The 6,865-nt window shown below is 38.1% G+C and overlaps 1 non-coding gene across 1 annotated transcript; it reads left to right on the top strand.

Annotated features, from left to right (window-relative positions):
- Positions 1 to 641: 641 nt before the first annotated feature.
- Positions 642 to 749, top strand: LOC130959639 (small nucleolar RNA R71). The gene has a single exon (XR_009078711.1). It is a non-coding gene; the product is annotated as a small nucleolar RNA R71 (small nucleolar RNA).
- The last annotated feature ends 6,116 nt before the right edge of the window (positions 750 to 6,865 follow it).

Genomic DNA, 6,865 nt, shown 5'->3' with positions numbered 1-6,865 from the left:
ATGGAGGATCTAGTTTCAGTCATGAAACTTTGAGTGGTTTTGATTAGATCAGAGACCATGGTTGCTAAGTCAGAGGTATTCTGCTTAGAGCTCTCTGTCTGTTGCTGAGAAGATGATGGAAAAGGTTTACCATTGTTAAACCTGTTTCTTCCACCATTATTATTGAAACCTTGTTGAGGTCTCTCTTGATTCTTCCATGAGAGATTTGGGTGATTTCTCCATGAAGAATTATAGGTGTTTCCATAGGGTTCTCCTAGGTAATTTACCTCTTCCATTGAAGGGTTCTCAGGATCACAAGCTTCTTCCTCAGATGAAGCATCCTTAGTACTGTTTGGTGCATTTTGCATTCCAGACAGACTTTGAGAAATCAGATTGACTTGTTGAGTCAATATTTTATTCTGAGCCAAAATGGCATTCAGAGTGTCAATTTCAAGAACTCCTTTCTTCTGACTAGTCCCATTGTTCACAGGATTCCTTTCAGAAGTGTACATGAATTGGTTATTTGCAACCATTTCAATCAATTCTTGAGCTTCTGCAGGCGTCTTCTTCAGATGAAGAGATCCTCCAGCAGAGCTATCCAAAGACATCTTGGATAGTTCAGAGAGACCATCATAGAAAATACCTATGATGCTCCATTCAGAAAGCATGTCAGAAGGACATTTTCTGATTAACTGTTTGTATCTTTCCCAAGCTTCATAGAGGGATTCTCCATCCTTCTGTCTGAAGGTTTGGACTTCCACTCTAAGCTTACTCCATCTTTGTGGTGGAAAGAACTTTGCCAAGAAGGCATTGACTAGCTTTTCCCAAGAGTCCAGGCTTTCTTTAGGTTGAGAGTCCAACCATATTCTAGCTCTGTCTCTCACAGCAAAAGGGAATAGCATCAGTCTATAGACCTCAGGGTTAACCCCATTAGTCTTGACTGTGTCACAGATTTGCAAGAACTCAGCTAAAAACTGATGAGGATCTTCCATTGGAAGTCCATGAAACTTGCAATTCTGTTGCATTAGAGAAACTAATTGAGGCTTAAGCTCAAAGTTGTTTGCTCCAATGGCAGGGATAGAGATGCTTCTCCCATAGAAATCAGGAGTAGGTGCAGTAAAGTCACCAAGCACCTTCCTTGCATTGTTGGCATTGTTGTTGTTTTCGGCTGCCATGTGTTCTTCTTCCTTGAAGAATTCGGTCAGGTCCTCTAAAGAGAGTTGTGCCTTGGCTTCTCTTAGCTTTTGCTTCAAGGTTCTCTCAGGTTCAGGGTCAGCTTCAACAAGAATGCCTTTGTCTCTGCTCCTGCTCATATGAAAGAGAAGAGAAAAAGAAAATGTGGAATCCTCTATGTCACAGTATAGAGATTCCTTGAAATGTCAGAGGAAAAGAGAAATAGAAAGAAGAAGGATAAGAAGAATTCGAACTTTAGTTAGATAAGGTTCGAATTGTGCATTCAGAAGGAGTGGTACTCCATAAATAGAAGGATGTGGGAAGAGAATTTTCGAAAATTCAAAAAGATTTTGAAAACATTTTGAAAATTTGATTGATAATTTTCGAAAATTAAAAGTGAAAAAGAAATCAAGTGATTTTTGAAAAAGATTTTGAAATTAGAAATTAAAAAGATTTGATTGAAAACTATTTTGAAAAAGATGTGGTTAAAAAGATTTAATTGAAAAGTTGTGGTTTTAAAAAGATGTGATTGAGAAGATATGATTTGAAAACAATTTTAAAAAATATGATTTGAAAACAATTTGAAAAGATATGATTTTAAAAATTAATGACTTGCCTAACAAGAAAAGATATGATTCAAACATAAAACCTTCCTCAACAGAAAAGGCAACAATTTTGAGATGTTCAATCAAATCATTAATTGTTAGTAAGTATCTTTTAAAAAGGAAAGAAATTGATTTTGAAAACATTTGATTGAAAAGATTTGATTTGAAAAAGATTTGATTTTGAAAAACTAAAAAAAAAAAATTTGATTTGAAAACAAAATCTTCCCCCTAGCACCATCCTGGCGTTAAACGCCCAGAATGGTATACATTCTGGCGTTTAACGCCCAAAATGCTACCTCTTTGGGCGTTAAACGCCCAACCAGGTGCCCTGGCTGGCGTTTAAACGCCAGTCTGCCTTCTTCACTGGGCATTTTTGAATGCTCAGCTTTTTCTGTGTAATTCCTCTGCAGTATGTTCTGAATCTTCAATTCTTTGTATCATTGACTTGAAAAGACACAAATTAAAAATATTTTTGGATTTTTAATAATCAAAATGCAAAAGGAATCAATTAACAATGCATGCAAGACACCAAACTTAGCAGTTTGTATACTACTGACACTAACAATATGAGAATGCATATGAGACACATAAACACTCAAGTCAAGAGAATTCAAAGATCAAAACAAAGAAATATATGCATGGATTCGAAATATATAACAAAAACATGCAATTGACACCAAACTTAGGATGAGACACTAAACTTAAGCAAGAAACATCAAATATTTTTGGTCTTTTTATGATTTTGTAAATTTTTTTGTGTTTTTCGAAAATTAAATGGGAAAAGGTATCAAAATTCTTAATGAGAATTCCAGGAATCAGTGCAATGCTAGTCTAAGACTCCGGTCCAGGAATTAGACATGGCTTCACAGCCAGCCAAGCTTTCAAAGAAAGCTTCGGTCCAAAACACTAGACATGACCAAAGGTCAGCCAAATCTTAGCAGATCACTGCTCCAAGAGCAAAATTGATGAGAATCAACAAGCTCTTGTGGTGATAAGTTGAAACCTCGGTCCAATGAGATTAGACATGGCTTCTCAGCCAGCCAGATTTCAACAAATCATCATGAAACTCTAGAATTCATCTTCAAGAATTTCGAAAAAAATAATACCTAATCTAAGCAACAAGATGAACCGTCAGTTGTCCAGCCTAAACAATCCCGGGTAATAACACCAAAAACTTGATGTTGTTGCCGGATCTTGGCACTGATGTTACCAAAAGCTTGCTCAAAACTTGAACAATCCCCGGCAACGGCGCCAAAAACTTGGTGCGCGAAATTGTGAACAATACTTTTTCACAACTCAAATAATCCCCGGTAATGGCTCCAAGAACTTGGTGGCTCAATACCATGGCATTACACAACTTCGCACAACTAACCAGCAAGTGCACTGGGTCGTCCAAGTAATAAACCTTACGTGAGTAAGGGTCGATCCCACGGAGATTGTTAGTATTGAAGCAAGCTATGGTCATCTTGTAAATCTTAGTCAGGCAAACTCAGATGTATATGGTGATGAACGAAAATAACATAAAAGATAAGGATAGAGATACTTATGTAATTCATTGGTGTAAGAGCTTCAGACAAGTGTATGAAGATGCCTTCCCTTCCGTCTCTCTGCTTTCCTAATGCCTTCATCCAGCCCTTCTTACTCCTTTCCATGGCAAGCTCGTGTAAGGTTTCACTGTTGTCAGCAGCTACCTCCCATCCGCGCAGTGAAAGCTAATGCACACACTCTGTCACAGTGCTGCCAATCACCGGTTTGGTTCCCTCCCCTACCGGAATAGAATAACTCTTTTGCGTCTGTCACTAACGCCCAGTAGGTTACAGGTTTGAAGCACGTCACAGTCATTCAATCATTGAATCCTACTCAGAATACCACAGACAAGGTTAGACCTTCCGGATTCTCTTGAATGCTGCCATCAGTTCTTGCCTATACCACGAAGACTCTGATCTCACGGAATGGTTGGCTCGTTTGTCAGGCGAGCACTCGGTTGTCAGGCGATCAACCATGCATCGTGCAATCAGGAATCCAAGAGATATTCACTAAGCCTCAGATGCTTGTAGAACAAGAATGGTTGTCAGTCACCTTGTTCATGGGTGAGAATGGTGATGGGCGTCAATCATCACCTTCATCATGTTGAAGAACAAGTGATATCTTGGATAAAGAACAAGCGGAATTGAATGGAAGAACAATAGTAATTGCATTAATACTCGAGGTACAGCAGAGCTCCACACCTTAATCTATGGTGTGTAGAAACTCCACCGTTGAAAATACATAAGCATAGGGTCTAGGCATGGCCGAATGGCCAGCCTCCCAATGATCTAAGATAGCATAAAACTCAAAGATAGCTACCAAGATGTTTTTAATACAATAGTAAAAGGTCCTACTTATAGAAAACTAGTACATAGATGAGTAAATGACATAAAAATTCACTTCCGGGCCCACTTGGTGTGTGCTTGGGCTGAGCAATGAAGAAATTTCGTGTAGAGACTCTCCTTGGAGTTAAACGCCAGCTTTAGTGCCAGTTTGGGCGTTTAACTCCCAATTAGGTGCCAGTTCCGGCGTTTAACGCTGGGATTTCTTGAGGTGACTTTGAACGCCGGTTTGGGCCATCAAATCTTGGGCAAAGTATGGACTATCATATATTGCTGGAAAGCCCAGGATGTCTACTTTCCAACGCCGTTGAGAGCGCGCCAATTGGGCTTCTGTAGCTCCAGAAAATCCGCTTCGAATGCAGGGAGGTCAGAATCCAACAGCATCTGCAGTCCTTTTTGGTCTCTGGATCAGATTTTTGCTCAGGTCCCTCAATTTCAGCCAGAAAATACCTGAAATCACAGAAAAACACACAAACTCATAGTAAAGTCCAGAAAAGTGAATTTTAACTAAAAACTAATAAAAATATACTAAAAACTAACTAGATCATATCAAAAACATACTAAAAACAATGCCAAAAAGTATACAAATCATCCGCTCATCAACAAGCTTCACAAAATCTGGGAGTCCGAGAGCCGAGTTATAGTGCGTCAAAGTTGGTTAAAAATTCTATTTTATTCCAACTTGTCTCACCCCTTTCTTTAACCTATTCCCTGATTCATTTCAATCTAAAACACTTCTATTACCATTTTCAAACCTTCCAACACATTCAATTATCAACTTCTAACCATTACAAGCCTAGCCAAACCAACTCCAATTCATTCATCATAATTATCATTTGCAATTCAATCTCAACAAAACATCAATACACAATTTCAAAATTTGACCACTAACTAGTTCATAGATTCACATGCATATATACACATTTAATCCACCAAATACAACAATTCAGAGAATTCAAGCCTACCTTCGGTCAACTAACCTAAGTTTTCACGTAATATTATAAATTAACTACAAGAAACTAAAACCATATCTTGGCTGATTTCCTTCCAAGCCACAAAATACTTCAAGACCTCATTTTCACAAGTTTCCAAGCCTCTAAAGTCTATTTGACAAGCTTCGAACCACCAGAGTTCCAATTCAAGCACTCCACTTCACCAATTTGACATCAATTTCACATATATTTAACCGAATTCTATATAATTCATACACATTCAGAATTTCAATATTCTAACCTCATAAAATTGGAGAATTCAAAGGGGATATTGGTTTTTTTACCTTTACCCATTAGGCAATTTGACGAAACCCAGCTATACCTTACATTAGAGTACCCCTAAACCATCAAATTTTCACAATTTTTAATACCCACAAACCAAAAATCACAAAATTGAAGAGAGAGGCTGGGTGAGAAATTTGAATTTCTTACTGATGCAGGTGGAAACTGTCTCTCAACAAATTTCCTTCGGCAAGTGTACCGAATTTATCGTCAAGTAAAAACTCACAATAGAGTGAGGTCGAATCCCACAGGGATTGATTGATCAAGCAACTTTAATTAGAAGAATGTTCTAGTTGAGCGAATTCAGAATTTGGGTTGAGATTTGCAGAAAATAAAATGCCGGGAATGTAAATGACAGAAAAAGTAAATGCTAGAATTAAAGGGCTGAAAGTAAATGACTGAAAGTAAATTGCAGAATTGTAAATGGGAATAGGGTGTTTGCTCATAAAAGTAAACACAGAAATTAAAGAGAATGGGTGAGATCAGAATTGGGGAGTTCATTGGGCGCAGGAGATGTTGCAATTCTCCGGATCAAGTTCATTTTAATCTCTTCCTCAATCAATGCACTCATTGATCTCCTTGGCAATCTTAATTGATTGAATTACAATTTCTTGAAATTCAATCTCTCAAATCTTGATCAATAGCCAATTCCTTGGTCAATTGCTCATGAGAAGAGATGAAGTGTGGTCACTGATTATACCACATGCATTTTCCAAATCAAGTATTGAGAGGATTATAGTCACATATCCATCCAAACCCAATTTGGTCCAGCATGAGAAAGCATTTTGGTGAACAAAATTGTGATTCATATGTTATTGCATTTTGTAAAATTCATTGCTTTTTCTTTCCCTGGCAATGGCGCCAAAAACTTGGTGTCAATGCCATGGTTCACAACTTCGCACAACTAACCAGCAAGTGCACTGGGTCATCCAAGTAATACCTTACGTGAGTAAGGGTTGATCCCACGGAGATTGTTGGTATGAAGCAAGCTATGGTCATCTTGTAAATCCCAGTCAGGCGGATTTAACTATGATTGGATTAGATATTTAGATGAGAAATAAAATAAACAGAAAATAAAGATTAAGTTACTCATATAATTCCATGGTGGAAATTTCAGATAGGCACATGGAGATGCTGTGTTCCTTCTGGATCTCTACTTTCTTATTACATTCATCCAATCCTTCTTAATCCTTTCCATGGCAAGCTGTATGTAGGGCATCACCGTTGTCAATGGCTATTTCCCATCCTCTCAGTGAAAAAGGTCCAAATGCTCTGTCATAGCACGGCTAATCATTTGTCGGTTCTCAATCAGGTTGGAGTAGAATCCCTTGATTCTTTTGCGTCTGTCACTAACGCCCAACCTTCAGGAGTTTGAAGCTCGTCACAGTCATTCAATCCCAGAATCCTACTCGAAATACCACAGACAAGGTTTAGACTTTCTGGATTCTCATGAATGCCACCATCA

This window comes from Arachis stenosperma, chromosome 10 (assembly GCF_014773155.1).
Source record: "Arachis stenosperma cultivar V10309 chromosome 10, arast.V10309.gnm1.PFL2, whole genome shotgun sequence".
NCBI classification, from domain to species: domain Eukaryota; kingdom Viridiplantae; phylum Streptophyta; class Magnoliopsida; order Fabales; family Fabaceae; genus Arachis; species Arachis stenosperma.
Note: the sequence above shows the minus strand (reverse complement) of the source record. Positions and strands in the feature narration are given on the sequence as shown.